Source organism: Rutilus rutilus (genome assembly GCF_951802725.1).
Source record: "Rutilus rutilus genome assembly, chromosome: 18".
NCBI lineage: Eukaryota > Metazoa > Chordata > Actinopteri > Cypriniformes > Leuciscidae > Rutilus > Rutilus rutilus.
In genome coordinates, this window is record NC_140231.1 from 959,401 (window position 1) to 976,883 (window position 17,483).

General features: G+C 38.4%; 1 pseudogene across 1 annotated transcript; it reads right to left on the minus strand.

The window, feature by feature from the left end:
• Positions 1 to 1,327: 1,327 nt before the first annotated feature.
• On the minus strand, positions 1,328 to 14,899 carry LOC311277423 (NLR family CARD domain-containing protein 3-like; annotated as a pseudogene). Its single transcript, XR_014630333.1, has 6 exons — positions 14,780 to 14,899; positions 14,402 to 14,518; positions 14,074 to 14,190; positions 12,145 to 12,245; positions 9,974 to 11,722; positions 1,328 to 1,495 (listed from the first exon to the last, which is right to left on the minus strand). The product of XR_014630333.1 is annotated as an NLR family CARD domain-containing protein 3-like (transcript).
• Between the last annotated feature and the right edge of the window lie 2,584 nt (positions 14,900 to 17,483).

The window sequence follows — 17,483 nt, forward strand, 5'->3', positions numbered from 1 at the left end:
TTCTTGCCCGCAAAACAGAGGCTGGATGTCCACCCCAAGACCCCTGTGCACAACCTCCTAGACCCAGACATGTTTCCCTCTCTGAGGGCAACCATCCAAGTTGCCCTTACAGTGCCTGTGAGCAGCTGCTCTTGTGAAAGGTCCTTTAGTGCACTGCGTCGGCTTCACTCCTGGCTGCATCAAACAATGGCGCAGAAAAGGCTTTACAATCTTGCAGCCATGTCAATTGAAAATGACATACTGAAGCACCTAAGTCACAACAGAGTGATAGACTGATTTGCCACCCTTAAAAACAGAAGGCATTATTTGATGCTTCCACCCACGAAGTAGACAAACAAAAAGTAACTGTTGACTGTGGTTTTGAACATGATTTCATGCTTACTTTTCCTTTATTTGAAAACGGCCTTTTTGTTGTTGATTTATATCATACATTGTATACATCATTTGGCAGAATAAATCATCTTTAATTGAGAAACGCTGAAACCTGTGTTGTCAAATTTCACTATGACCTTAAAATTCTGGTCCTTGGGTTAAACTGTATGCAAGCCAAACTACACAGCGAAATTACACTCTGATTGAACCAATCCACAGCGCTGTTACAGTAAGTAGTGTAATTAAATAGCATTCTGTGGACAACTTATCTTATATAGAGAGGAATTAGATATAGTATGCTATTACTTTATCATACATTTACATGAGCAGACAGATAGCATTTAAGTCATTGCTTATAGAATAACTCACCAGGAGTGCATTTTGTAGGCAGCCTAGGCTCTGAGATTTGCACACAAAAACAATTGGTTTCACCAACCACTCAAAACCAAAACAAATAGTGTTCCAACCAATCACCGACAGGGGGTGGGTGTTGTGAGGTTTTGAGCCAGCTTCTTCTTCAGCTCCGACTTCGCGTGCAGACGTGCACGAGCACAAAACCTCACAACACGCACCCCCTGTCGGTGATTGGTTGGAACACTATTTGTTTTGGTTTTAAGTGGTTGGTGAAACCAATTGTTTTTGTGTGCAGATCTCAGAGCCTAGGCTGCCTACAGAGACGCGTTTTTTTGACGGCATGCTTATGGGGCGGGCAGCTAGCGGATCATTAGGAAAGATTAGATGAATGTGATCATTTTTTTTTAACAGAATTTAAACACATGTACACCTTTGTTTAAAAAAACAGTTTGATTAAAAAAAAACAAAAAAAGAGAAAGCAATATTGTGTTTATTTTACTCCCCCCTGCTGTACCGAACCATGACTTCAATACCGAGGTACGTACCGTACTGTCATGTTTGTGTACCGTTACACCCCTAATGTTGATACATTTATACAATCTTACCACAATATCTCCAGTTTACAGTGATCCTTCAGTCCGTCAGAGAGCAGCTTCACTCCTCTGTCTCCTAGTTTATTCTCAGACAGATCCAGTTCTCTCAGGTGTGAGGGGTTTGATCTCAGAGCTGAAACCAGATCAGCACAACCTTCATCTGTAACACCACAATCCCTCAACCTGTAGAGAACAATGACACTCTTCAGTCTCAGTTCAGGATCTTGAGCTCAGATTATCAGGAACTTCACAATCAGAAACAGAGACTTAATCAATGGCAAAGTCAGTGGTTAGGATTAGGCCATGGTCTGTCTGAATACTTGATTCTGATTGGCTGAAAGGTGTGTGTTCAGACTGTTTAATGCACAGGTAGTTTAATTACTGCTCTATATTAACCCTCTGAGGTCGAAAAACGCGCCCCCGCGTTTTGCTGGACTTTTTTTACATTGTAGCACTTTAAACTTAAATTACTCCGTCATTTATGGTCATACAGAAAAAATAAATATAAAAAAAGAATCTGTGATATTTCTACTTTTGTATGTGTCCACTTACAATCAAATCAAAACATTGTGCTTTTGAAAAATAAAGAAAATAAACAGGGTGTGCGTTCTGCCTCTCCGTCGCGGTGAACTTTTTTTTCTTGAGCACGTCTATAAACTGAAACAAAACTCAGCGAATACTTGTCACATATTTATGAGCCATAAACCTTTATAAACATTTAAGTGTGTACTTTTAAATGATCGGATTCAAACTGAAAACAAATATTTTCTGTTTAAGTAATTTGTATAAAACCAACAAGATGTCCAGCTTCTCAAACGCTTGCTCATTACAGTTAATTTGGCCACGCCTACTCGCGCAAAAGATATTCACATGCAAATCTCCACATGGAACGCGAACGCGCTCATTACCTCAAAAACAAAACACTTCATCAGTCTCTGCTTTTCGTCGAGTTTGAATGACGTGAGTTTACATTGGCTTTACCCCAGAAGAAGAACGCGATTTGAAGACAAGAAAGATAAGGTAAGAAATTCTTACATATTAGTTTGTTATTGTTGCATAAATTTCACATTGCAGTTGAACTATTGCTATATATATGGTGAATATTATAATATTTAGACCCGTGTTTACTGTTACTGTGTTTGTGGATATCTGCTCAAACGTAGATATGGTAGGCCTAACCATAATGTTTTATATTTGAGCGCGATCGCGTTTGAATGTATCATATTTTTGTTCGTGATCGCGTTTGAATGTATCATATTTTTGATCGCGATCGTGTTTGAATGCATCATATTTTGGAAAAGCAAAACGCTCCAAACGGCTTCATGTTTTTACTATTATCTCGTTTCATATCATCATAACGAATGGAAACATTTGAAGTAACATGATAATCAATATATTTTTCTCTAGCTTAGTTGTTACTGAAATCTTTTTGAAAATGTATATAGGCTGCTATATTGTTATTATTTTATGCAGCACTGCGCACAGCCTAACAAGGCACAACAAACCTGGTGTTCATTATATAATATATTGTTGGAAACATTTGTGTGAGTGTGTGTGTGTATTCTGTGAATTTTAAAAAGCCATTTTAACCAGAAAAATCTAAAATGTATTCCCAAAATCGTGCAGGCCTTTCTCTTGATATCAGTATGTTCACTTTTTTTTTTTTTTTTTTTTTTTTTCAGGGCCCAGATGCCACTGAGTCCTGCTGACTTCAACATTCACAGTACATGTCTCTGTACATGAACATGGTAAAGTGAAAATCAAACACCTTGGAAATGAAAGGTATGTACAATGTTTTTAGGAATGGCACAAAGGTCTCTTTCTTTGGATCATTGTTATCAATAAGTGTTTTTTTGTTGTGTATCTTTGGATTATGTTGTAAATAAATCCAAACAATTTTAAAAGCCATTCTTTTTTTAATCATCTCATTCTTTGTGCAAGGTTGGTCAGAATGATGGGCCCTGATAAGCTCCTAATAGGGCCATTAGGGAGTGTCTTTGTCTTTCTCAGGTGTGGAAAGCTTGCATATTAATGAGATGATCCGCCCCTTCGCATATTGCTTTTTCACACAAAACACGTCGTAAAATTTTTAAATCAATATATTGTCTTCTCTGAATGAGCAGTCAAGGTGATTTTCACATAGTTTTAGAGCAAATATTCTAAGTCTTGTGAAGAAATAATAAGTATGGGTTTCATGACCTTATTTCAGTGAGAATTTTTTTTGGTATTTTCACAAACCACGCATAAATGTCATTATCTCAAAACTACAAACTTTTACACACATGCTGCTGATATATTATTGTAGCAGAGTTTGTGCTGAATACAGTGTAATCAGACTTTAGCCATGAAAATGTCACAAGTAACAGAAATAAGCACAAATGTCAGAGCATGTCAGAACACCTCCAGGGCCCAGAAAACAGCTCAGACCCCAGAGGGTTAACTCTTTCCCCCACAATATTTTATTCTAGCTTCATGCATTCTTTTTAATCAACACTTGAATGTGGGCAGGTTTCATAAAAAGCAACGCTTTGAGCATAAACTTGAGAAAATCAAGCTTTTGTCAAAGACTACATCCAGATGTGATTCAGAATGATGATCAAAACACAGATGGAGTAGATCAAGTCCATCAACACCTCAAAGCTTCACAGTCCTGAAGCTCATCCTGGGTCGACATTTCATTCAGTAACTTTAGGCCGTTTGATTTATATGCTGATTGATGTTGGTGATCGTGTTATTTTACATATGGCATCGCTTGTTTCTGCTTCTTTTTCACATGTGTTTTGATCTGTTTAAAGCTGTTATTGATGTTTGCAGAACAATATTTGACCAGAAGGATCAAATTGACAGTTATTTTCGTCAGTTACTGCTCATTAGATCAAGTATTCTGCCCGCTTTGAATCAGACACAGATATAAAGTAGTGTATAAGATTACATTTATTTGAATGAACGAATTATAGTATTTATTTGAATTAATTTTAGAGAGAGAGAGAGAGAGAGAGAGAGAGAGAGAGAGAGAGAGAGAGAGATATTCATACCCGTTTCTGTTCAGCTTCTCTATTAACAACAAAGCTGTGAGTTTAATTACTATAAAGGCACATTATGCAAGATTTGTACCTTAACAGCTATAACAGCTTCGGAATCATTTCAATAGTAAACAAACTCGTAGTAGGGGCGAATCATCCCGATAGCAAATTGGGGGCGGGGACGCCGCTGGCAAAACCAGCAATGCAGGTTTGAGAGGTGGCGCCCCGACAAATCTAGCGAGAATCACGACTTGCTTTACGCCACAACGTCACATACATCATCAACATATGAAGCAGCTTCTATGGAAGACACTAGCACGCATTTCAGACGTGAATCATGGCAGAGTCGACGAAGAAAACGAAGAAACCGTGGTCGGAAGAGTCAAGGAAAAGAAATCAAGAAATGTATTTACGACAGTAACGTTAAATACAAGTACTCCACAGCGCCTCTAGGGGTCGCTGTTTGACAAAAACTCAAACTGCATAGTATGCCTTTAACTATCATTGTTTGGTGGAAGGGCTTTTTGTACCGCTGCCCCAACTCTCTGGAATTCTATTCCCCCAACACTTCCGCAACCTTTCATCATTACACGATTTCAAAACCCACATTAAAACATATCTTTTTGCTACTTGTTTCCCTGACCCCTGACTCTATGATCTGATTTTTATACTTTATGTACCTCTATCTATTATGTTATACATCTCAATTTATTTATGTTGTTTCTATCTCATGTTTCTATGTCATGTTTATTTGTACTTTATTGTAAAGCAACCTTGAGTTTTCTGAAAGGCGCTATATAAAATAAACGTATTATTATTATTATTATTTATTATTAATTACTTTAGAATAGCGATGTAACCCCTTCGTTGCTGAGAAATATAATGTAGCGATTCAGTAGCAAAGCTATTTTATTACTTAAAGTTGCAGGACAGCGTTGATAAGTTTCTGTGCTCCTGAATGTTTCTGTGTGATCAGTGTGATCTCCTCTCTCTCTGTGTGTGTGTGTGTGTGTGTGTGTGTGTGTGTGTGTGTGTGTGTGTGTGTGTGTGTGTGTGTGTGTGTGTGTGTGTGTGTGTGTGTGTGTGTGTGTGCGCTTCAATGAAAACAGCGCATTAATATAGAATGGTAATTAAACTGACCTGGATCTACCTGGACTCTGAATGAGCCAAGTGGAATGGATTTGAGGAAGCAGCAACGTGGAAGTCAAGGCTGTAGCTAAAACACGGAATGGAGTTTAATTTAAACTGCAAATCTGTGTCCAGGGTTAAGTATAAGTATATACTAGAATCCGGGTTAGATGGAGCATGAGACACATTAGGCAAGATTCTAGATTTTCTCTTTATGCTGTTACAAATTTATGCAGAACAATAATGAATTGCCATTTCAACCTAAATTTGAGTCAAATAGTAATTTAGCTGTAATTAAAGACCTTAAACTGCAATAACACCAGTGTAAGGCACAATTGAGATGGAAAAGACAGAACGCGCAGGAAACCTTCAGACACACACTGGATACTTTCATTGGGTCAATTGTGCGGCCCTTACACTTCCATCTTCTACTGGTCATGCGACTTCACGTGATGCGAATTTGCAAACTTGAAGATTGGAACGCTGCGAAATGCGAAACTTTTCTGGTCTGAATGGAATAAATGGAAGTCAATGGAAGGAAAAGTGCAGTGTGACCGGGGCTTTTACACTGCTCATCCCAGTATCTGAATCCAGCGCTTCTTTCATGTCTCTTGAAACACACCATGGACTCGTTCTGTCTTGTTTCTCACAAACACAGCAGGTGCCATTTAGCATCTCATGCAAAATGAGATGATGTTTTATTAAATTATGTTTTATTAAAGCCGGGTGCACACTGTGCGATTTATTATCGTCCTTTACGATTGTTGCTAGTCAGACTGTACGAACATGATCCTTGCTATAAGCCATGTCACACTGTAAGATCTCAGTTGTCACACTGTAAGATCTCAGTTGTCATTGATGTCAGACTGTAAGATCTCAGTTGTCATTGATGTCAGACTGTAAGATCTCAGTTGTCATTGATGTCCCACTGTAAGATCTCAGTTGTCACACTGTAAGATCTCAGTTGTCACACTGTAAGATCTCAGTTGTCATTGATGTCAGACTGTAAGATCTCAGTTGTCACACTGTAAGATCTCAGTTGTCACACTGTAAGATCTCAGTTGTCACACTGTAAGATCTCAGTTGTCACACTGTAAGATCTCAGTTGTCATTGATGTCAGACTGTAAGATCTCAGTTGTCATTGATGTCAGACTGTAAGATCTCAGTTGTCACACTGTAAGATCTCAGTTGTCACACTGTAAGATCTCAGTTGTCACACTGTAAGATCTCAGTTGTCACACTGTAAGATCTCAGTTGTCATTGATGTCAGACTGTAAGATCTCAGTTGTCATTGATGTCAGACTGTAAGATCTCAGTTGTCATTGATGTCACACTGTAAGATCTCAGTTGTCACACTGTAAGATCTCAGTTGTCACACTGTAAGATCTCAGTTGTCATTGATGTCAGACTGTAAGATCTCAGTTGTCAGTGATGTCACACTGTAAGATCTCAGTTGTCAGTGATGTCACACTGTAAGATCTCAGTTGTCATTGATGTCAGACTGTAAGATCTCAGTTGTCATTGATGTCAGACTGTAAGATCTCAGTTGTCAGTGATGTCACACTGTAAGATCTCAGTTGTCAGTGATGTCACACTGTAAGATCTCAGTTGTCATTGATGTCACACTGTAAGATCTCAGTTGTTATTAATGTCAGACTGTAAGATCTCAGTTGTCAGTGATGTCACACTGTAAGATCTCAGTTGTCATTGATGTCACACTGTAAGATCTCAGTTGTCAGTGATGTCACACTGTAAGATCTCAGTTGTCATTGATGTCACACTGTAAGATCTCAGTTGTTATTAATGTCAGACTGTAAGATCTCAGTTGTCATTGATGTCACACTGTAAGATCTCAGTTGTCATTGATGTCACACTGTAAGATCTCAGTTGTTATTAATGTCAGACTGTAAGATCTCAGTTGTCAGTGATGTCACACTGTAAGATCTCAGTTGATGTCACACTGTAAGATCTCAGTTGTCATTGATGTCACACTGTAAGATCTCAGTTGTCATTGATGTCACACTGTAAGATCTCAGTTGTTATTAATGTCAGACTGTAAGATCTCAGTTGTCAGTGATGTCACACTGTAAGATCTCAGTTGTCATTGATGTCAGACTGTAAGATCTCAGTTGTCAGTGATGTCACACTGTAAGATCTCAGTTGTCATTGATGTCACACTGTAAGATCTCAGTTGTCATTGATGTCACACTGTAAGATCTCAGTTGTCAGTGATGTCACACTGTAAGATCTCAGTTGTCATTGATGTCACACTGTAAGATCTCAGTTGTCATTGATGTCACACTGTAAGATCTCAGTTGTCATTGATGTCACACTGTAAGATCTCAGTTGTTATTAATGTCAGACTGTAAGATCTCAGTTGTCAGTGATGTCACACTGTAAGATCTCAGTTGTCATTGATGTCACACTGTAAGATCTCAGTTGTCAGTGATGTCACACTGTAAGATCTCAGTTGTCATTGATGTCACACTGTAAGATCTCAGTTGTCATTGATGTCACACTGTAAGATCTCAGTTGTCATTGATGTCACACTGTAAGATCTCAGTTGTTATTAATGTCAGACTGTAAGATCTCAGTTGTCATTGATGTCACACTGTAAGATCTCAGTTGTCAGTGATGTCACACTGTAAGATCTCAGTTGTCATTGATGTCAGACTGTAAGATCTCAGTTATCATTGATGTCACACTGTAAGATCTCAGTTGTCAGTGATGTCACACTGTAAGATCTCAGTTGTCATTGATGTCACACTGTAAGATCTCAGTTGTCAGTGATGTCACACTGTAAGATCTCAGTTGTCATTGATGTCACACTGTAAGATCTCAGTTGTTATTAATGTCAGACTGTATGACAGTCAAGATGCGTTAACAGACGCACACAAGAAAACTCATCCAGAGTTGTACATCATCAATCAATGATACATTCAGTGATGTGAGCTGTCGATGAACTTGTCAAACTAACTATCAAAGACTTCAGATTTTAGCCTAGGATCAGAGGGATCTTTTAGGATTTGCAAAATTTGTCTAAAATGGCCAAAATCGCACAGTGTGCACCGGCTTAAGAAGGAAATCTGAGGATTACAGTATTAATATAATATACTGTTGGAGTTGGGCTGTGTTCCACTTCATATTTTTATGCCCTTTCCTCGCTAACTTCCCTCTATCTCGTTGACTCAGGTATATGTCATTGATTATGTTGCACGAGTGCCCACTACTGGCAGAACCTTTGCAATGGGCTGAATTGGAACGTCATAAGCCCTTGATCTCTTACAAATTTGTTTGATGTAGCATTCTGTATGTATATAGGTATTCTTGGGCGGTTTTAAATATTTTAAAGATAATTAATATTAGTTGTTTGGGGTGGAGATAAATTAAAAGCTATCACGTCTACATATGAAGAAGACTCGCTCCCTCTGTCAAAATCGAGAGCTAAACTCTGCAGGACGTCGCCTTCCAGGAGCAGGATTGAACACTTCTGCTGTAATGGATTGTAATACACATGGAGGATTTTGAAACAGTTTCAACTCAAATGAATATTTCATGTCCACAAAATTATTAATTTAGTGAAAAGCCGTGTAATAAGTGTCATGACTGTATATTATCCCTTGAATGGTCGTCTTGTTTGAGCTTGTTCATTTATCTTGGTTCAAATCTGCTTACTAGGAACATTTTTAATTTGCATTGAGTTTTGTGATAATATAATATTTAAAGTCAAATCAATATTTTGTATCCAATTATTTACTTGTGTGGCAAGTAGATGTATAATAAGCAGGATAATATACATTCCAACAGTTCTCATCACAGAATAAACCTGACAGGGTGATCAGGACTGAAACAGAAGGGTCTTGTATCGCCCTGAATGCACAGCTAGACACGGTTTATCCATTACATATAAGTATTAGTAATAAAAACTCTCAAAACTTTGGAAACAATCTAATGAAGATTAAACAAAATTATCTATCAGACCATTTTTAGTTTCCAAAACCGTTTCTTTTATTCATTATTGACCATATGAAGAAAATGGAGGAGGATGTTGACACAACACCACAATCCCTCAACCTGTAGATTAAAGTTACATGGTGAACTGATACCAGCTGCAAACATAGAATAAAAAGTGTAAACTACAAATGTGATTTCTAGAGACAGTAAAACATCCACATAAACATCATTAGAGGACAAACAGCATCAATATATAGAAAAAGACACTGTTAAAGACACTGTTGCTATTTGCTCTCAGTTTTGATCCCCGTCACATTCAATCCTTCATCACGTCTCACACACTGACCTCTACGATCATCATCTCTCTCTCTCTCTCTCTCTCTCTCACACACACACACACACACACACACACACACACACACACACACACACACACACACACACACACACACCTCTGCAGCTGCTTAAGTTAAAAAGCACCTGCTAAAATCATAAATGTGATCATGTTTTATCAGTGTAGTGATTGTTGTCAGAGTGACTTACAGAACTGATCTAGATTCTTTAACCACAGGCAGCAGCTTCTGAAGAACTTCATCCGCTGTATTTTGTGCTCCAATAAACTGATTTAGATCAAAATCATCCATCTTCTGCTCTGATGTCAGCAACACATAAACCAGAGCTGACCACTGTGAAGAGGAGAGTTTGGTTTCTCTTATTTGTCCAGATGTCAGATAATATTGGATCTCCTGCATCAGTGAATCATCACCCAGTTCATTCAGACAGTGGAACAGATTGATGGATCTCTCTGGAGAGCGATTCTTCCTGATCTTCTGTTTGATGATCTGAACTGTTTCCTCTTTGTTGTAGGAGCAGCTTCCAGTCTGTGTCAGTAGTTCTCGTAAGAGAGTCTGATTGGACTCCAAAGAGAGACCCAGAAGGAAACGCAAGAAAAGGTCCAGATGTCCATTCTTACTCTGTAAAGCCTCATCCACAGCTCCCTGATGCAGGCCAGGCAATGGATTAAATCTCTTCCAATATGCATTTATACAGTTGTTTGTAAAGTAAATGTGAGCATATAGAGCTGCTAGATGTTCCTGGATGCTCAGATGAAAAAGCAGAAGACTTTCCCCTGATACAAGCCCAACTCCTCTCTGAAGATCTGAGTGCACAATCCTGAGTACACTGATGCTTCTGTCACATCAATGCCACACTCTCTCAGGTCTTCCTCATAGAAGATCAGGTTGCCTTTCACAAGCTGCTGGAAAGCCAGTTTCCCCAGTTTGAGAATCATGTCTTCATCTTTCACTCTATTCTCATAGTCCTTCTCATGTTTGATGTTGGTCTGAATGATCAGGAAGTGTGTGTACATTTGAGTGAGAGTCTTGGGAATCTCTCCTCTCTCTCCTTCACTCAACATATCCTCTAGAACAGTGGCTGAGATCCAGCAGAACACTGGGATGTGGCACATGATGTGGAGGCTCCTTGAGGACTTCAGGTGTGTGATGATTGTATTGGCCAGACTCTGATCACTGATTCTCTTCCTGAAGTATTCCTCCTTCTGTGGCTCATTGAAGCCTCGTACCTCTGTCACTCGATGGACACACTCAGAGGGGACGAGATCCGCTGCTGCTGGTCTGGAGGTGATCCAGATGAGAGCAGAGGGAAGCAGATTCCCCTCAATGAGGTTCATCAGCAGCTCGTCCACTGAGGCTGATTCAGATATATCACACAGTTTCACTTCGCTCTTAAAGTTCAGAGACAGACGACACTCATCCAGACCATCAAAGATGAACAACACTTTATATTCTTCACTGGATATGTCCATTTCTTTGGTTTCAGGGAAAAAGACATGAAGAAGATCTGAAAGACTGAGTGTTTTGTCCTTCATCAAGTTGAGCTCTCTAAAAGCAAGTGGAAATATGAGCTGGACGTCCTGATTCTCTGTCCCTTCAGCCCAGTCCACAATGAGCTTCTGCACAGAGACTGTTTTTCCAATGCCAGCGACTCCTTTTGTCAGCACAGTTCTGATGGGTTTGTCTTGTCCAGGTAAAGGTCGAAAGATGTCACTGCATTTGATCGGTGTGTCCTCTGTTTCTGCTCTCCTGGATTGTGTCTCAATCTGTCTCACCTCATGCTCATTATTGATCTCTCCACTTTCACTGTCTGTGATGTAGAGCTCTGTGTAGATCTCATTCAGGAGTGTTGGGTTTCCCTGCTTTGCTGTTCCTTCATACAGACACTGAAACTTCTTCAGCAGATTTGATTTGAATCTGCTTTGGACCAGTTGAGAGTCATGACTGAACGATTAAAATAATAGATAACAACATGAATTACAGATGTGAAAGTGAAAGTAAAATAAATAAACACTGTATTCTTTTAAAAGTAATTTATTCATTTGGCTAGTGTGACTACAGTGAGTTGGTATTAGTGGTCCAAAGCATGGATGTAAACAAATACTCAGGGTTTGAGGGATGAAATTAAATGGTATTTCTAACTGTCTGTCTAAAAAAAAGAGGAAGAAAAGACACGTCCAAATTCCCTCCAACTGGTGCAGGATCAATACAAAATATTAGCACAAAAAAAACAGCAACTTTTGATAAAAAAAAGGAAAAAAACCTGACGAAGATCTTTTTGAGCAAATTGTTTTATTTTTCAAAATAAAGGAAATGGTTAAACAGATTTTTCTTGATTATTATCTGTCCAAAGTAAAATATTGTACCTCAGATCAGTTGATGTGTGTTTTTCCTTAAATGGTACTAATGTGTCAATAGACCGATCACTCTTCATGGACACACAGCTGGACTCCGGTGAGTTTGATCTCTTCACATGGAATTCAGTTTAATAGAAGAGAGACAATAGAATAGAGATATTAGAATATGGAGAATATGAAAATATCCAGTGAGATTGATCTCTGACTGTGTAATTGACTTTAAAAGAAATAGTGACCAAAAGAATTCATGTAGTTAAAGGGATAGTTCACCCAAAAATGAAATTACCCCATGATTTACTCACCCTTAAGGTGTATATGACTTTCTTCTTTCAGAGAAATATAATCACAGTTATATTAAAAAAGACCTTTAAAAAAAATCATCTTTGATTTTGAAGCCAAAAATAAAAGCCAAATTATCATAAAATAAATCTATACGGGTTACCATGGGGTTAATAAAGGCCTTCTGGCTAGCTTCTGGAAGACAGCCTACGCAAGTCGACTTACACCAAAAGAGAAACTCTTGACGATGTATGACGAAGGATGTAGGAGTATCGTAAGCTTTGACGCCTCTCGCGTTTCAAACAAATATGGCTGGCCAACAAACTCAAGCTCCTCCCACATTTCTCTTTAAAAATTCTCGTTTAGACTTCTGATTCATGACCGGTGTTTTGTTTTGCTCTATCATCTGTAGGGTGGGTGTGACGAGATCTTGCGAGACTAAAATGTCGTCGAGTGAAAAGCTGTCACGCATTATAGCCATGACGGAGCCTAAGGGTGAAATTAGCATAGAACATGCCACCGCTACATTCACATTAGGTTACATTTTGGTCTCTGTTTTTACTTTGAATATTGGGAGAGTATTGCAACGTCTGAAGAACGACAGACAATGGAGGCTCTGTTACTGAACTTTTAATTGGAACGCAAGAACAACTGTACACAAACGCACCAGCCTAACTCACTGACTCGCTCGTTTCTCTCTACTGGTCTTTTCTGAACTCGCCAAATTGACCCTGTAACTGCCGGTGCAAACTAAAACTGCAATTTCACAACAATTATAAAGAGTCTGCGCTACAGTACTTTAATTTTGGTTGCACAAGCATTTATTGTTTGCAATTAAGAAGAGAAAACTGTTATTTATTTTTGTTATTTATACAGTTTTTATTTCTATGTTCAGTTTGTGGAAAAGAGTTCAATCAGGACGTCACACACAGCCTCAATCAGAAGTTCTGGAAGCTCAAATATCATGTAGGCTACAGTAAGGTCTGAAGAGACTCATGTGAAATCATACCGGAGAAAAGCCAGTCAGTTGAGTTTGTGGCTAAACCTTTTACAGTGCTTGTATATTGTTGTCTTTCAATGCATTTGATAACTCTCATAAAGTAGAACTGAAATGACATTCATTATTTAGAAGATTATTATTTAAAACATTTAACACTCGTCTTGTCTCGCGAGATAAGTGTCTCGTCACACCCCTAATCCTCAGTGCTTCCGCGTCGGTCAGTATGTCATGTGTCAGGTCAAGGTTTACTTTTTCACCGTAAATCAATGCGTACGGCCGTCTGTCGGAAGCTACTTATTGTAGTTGATAAAGTTTTAAATATGGATATTTTTCTCACACAAACGCATCGCTTCACTTCAGAAGGACTTTATTAACCCCATGGTAACCCGTATGGATTTACTTTAATGATAAATGGAAGCAATTTTTTGGGCTTCAAAATCTAATCCTCAATTCACTGCCATTATAAAGCTTAGAAGAGCAATGGTATTTTTTAATATAAATCCAGTTATATTCATCTTAAAGGAGACAGTCATATACACCTAGGAAGGCTTGAGGATGAGTAAACCATGGGGTAATTTTCAGTTTTGGGTGAACTATCCCTTTAAATTTACAATAGTACATTGCACCATGATAGTTATCCATCATCCAAAAGGTTGTACCTCAGATCAGTTAGTGTGTGTTTTCCAGTAAATGTTATTGGTATTCCCATAGACTGGTCACTCTTCATGGACACACAGCTGGACTCCGGTGAGATTGATCTCTGACTGTGTGATTGACTTTAAAAGAAATAGTGATAAGAAGAATTCATGTAGTTAACTTGACAATTTTACATTGCACCATGATAATGTTATCCATACATCCAAAATGTTGTATTGAATTTTCACATAATAGAGCCAATAGAATACACACAAAAATTACATATATGATACAACTTGTATAATGATAGCATCATCTATATATGTATTTATCTAGACAGAAATGTTGTACCTCAGATCAGTTGATGTGTGTTTTCCAGTAAATGTTATTGGTATTCCCATAGACTGGTCACTCTTCATGGACACACAGCTGGACTCCGGTGAGATTGATTTCTCCAAATGGAATTGACTTTATCAGAATAGGAGACAGAAACTCATTTTCATTTCGCTTATTTTACATGTTGATAAACCTCATATAGAGAAGCTTCACAAAAGTTGAAGAGTGAAGACATTGCACAAGGATAAATCCAGCCATCTCTCTAATCCATTCACGGCACCAGACTAGCTTTCAGAACACCTTCCCAATCATGGCAAACATGCAGAACACCCTGTTATGTGACATACACTGTATTATCCATAACATTAAGGTCATATGAAGATTGTGATGTACCTGAATGCTGGAGAAACATCTCCATCTCTGAATGTTTCTCTGTCCTCCATGATTCATTCAGTCTTCATGGAGCGTCACAAGTAAGCCTGAAGAGTCAGAAACACTGATTCAGACACACTGACAAAGTCTTTCACCTCCATATGTAATATATGAGGACAGAGGAGCAGATTTATGACACAGATGTCCTGTGTGTCTTTGAGAAGTTGACACAAACACAGAAGTTTCACATTCGCCATATTTCTCTCCCTTTTCCCCATTATGTCATTTGTAAACACTTATTACTTAAAGTACTATAAACTAGTAATGCTGTTAAAGTGTGTTAATGTGATAATGTTTCTGCAACACTGTGAAAAGATTACATAAAATAATGACATGTTGTATTAGTATAAGAATATAAGTATATACAAGACAAAAAAATAAATGAACAGTTCACTTAAGTTTTATAATTTGATTTGGAATCAAATGACAACCTGGTATCATCAGAATCAACAGGTTATATTGTGCAGTTTGATATAGAACATTCACACAAGTATTTTAAAATATAAGTATTATAAGTAGTTTATATGAGGGAGCTTGTGTCAAAAATGATTTTGGTCTGATTTATGGTTTTATGACAGGATGTCCATATATGGGTGTCCACACATATACCCTGTGTGGTTCCGGTGTGTTTATGGATGTGTGTTTATGACTGCAATCTGCTTGGTGTGACAATGAGGTGAATGTTTTTTCAGGAAGTGTTTTTATTATTGCAGGATAATGTCCACAGAATGATGAAATTATGAACATGAATAGATCTGTCATGGATTTGGTTTTCAGATGGTATTGCAGTCCATAATGTCTGTGGGAGAGAATAAAAACGGGGGAATGAGTTTAAGAAATAAAACTCATTGTTGGTAATAAATAAATAAATAATTAATAAAATAAAAAATAATATTAATAATAAATATATATATATATATATATATATATATATATATATATATATATATATATATATATATATATATATACAGTGAGGAAAATAAGTATTTGAACACCCTGCTATTTTACAAGTTCTCCCACTTAGAAATCATGGAGGGGTCTGAAATTGTCATCGTAGGTGCATGTCCACTGTGAGAGACATAATCTAAAAAAAAATGATTTTTTAACTATTTATTTGTATGATACAGCTGCAAATAAGTATTTGAACACCTGTCTGTCAGCTAGAATTCTGACCCTCAAAGACCTGTTAGTCTGCCTTTAAAATGTCCACCTCCACTCCATTTATTATCCTAAATTAGATGCACCTGTTTGAGGTCGTTAGCTGCATAAAGACACCTGTCCACCCCATACAATCAGTAAGAATCCAACTACTAACATGGCCAAGACCAAAGAGCTGTCCAAAGACACTAGAGACAAAATTGTACACCTCCACAAGGCTGGAAAGGGCTACGGGGAAATTGCCAAGCAGCTTGGTGAAAAAAGGTCCACTGTTGGAGCAATCATTAGAAAATGGAAGAAGCTAAACCTGACTGTCAATCTCCCTTGGACTGGGGCTCCATGCAAGATCTCACCTCGTGGGGTCTCAATGATCCTAAGAAAGGTGAGAAATCAGCCCAGAACTACACGGGAGGAGCTGGTCAATGGGCCTGAAAAGAGCTGGGACCACCGTTTCCAAGGTTACTGTTGGTAATACACTAAGACGTCATGGTTTGAAATCATGCATGGCACGGAAGGTTCCCCTGCTTAAACCAGCACATGTCAAGGCCCGTCTTAAGTTTGCCAATGACCATTTGGATGATCCAGAGGAGTCATGGGAGAAAGTCATGTGGTCAGATGAGACCAAAATAGAACTTTTTGGTCATAATTCCACTAAACGTGTTTGGAGGAAGAAGAATGATGAGTACCATCCCAAGAACACCATCCCTACTGTGAAGCATGGGGGTGGTAGCATCATGCTTTGGGGGTGTTTTTCTGCACATGAGACAGGGCGACTGCACTGTATTAAGGAGAGGATGACCGGGGCCATGTATTGCGAGATTTTGGGGCACAACCTCCTTCCCTCAGTTAGAGCATTGAAGATGGGTCGAGGCTGGGTCTTCCAACATGACAATGACCCGAAGCACACAGCCAGGATAACCAAGGAGTGGCTCTGTAAGAAGCATATCAAGGTTCTGGCGTGGCCTAGCCAGTCTCCAGACCTAAACCCAACAGAGAATCTTTGGAGGGAGCTCAAACTCCGTGTTTCTCAGCGACAGCCCAGAAACCTGACTGATCTAGAGAAGATCTTTTTTTTTGTTTGTTTATTTAAAAGGGACAATGCACATTAATTAACATTTTTTGTTTACACTCAAAATGTAAATGCGCCAGAGTTAGCTAGAGAGCTAATTTTCATCTGTAGTCCCTTGGCAGGTCGACACAGCAAAAATACAAAAAGAATACATGTAAAACACAAAACAATTAAAAAAAACAGATACATAATAATAAGTACAATACAAAGAAGTGCAGTACCTAAGATAAGATAAACCAACTATTAATGATTGCAGTTTTGAGTGTTTTTAATCCATTTCTTAAGTGTAAATTTAAATGATAAATAGCTGGTGCTCTCTCTGAGTTCAGTAGGGAGGCAGTTCCAATAATTTGAGGCCCGTACTGAGAAGACTGTTTGGCCAAACTTACTACGTCTATACGGTACAACACAGTCTCCCCTGGTGACTGCCCTAGT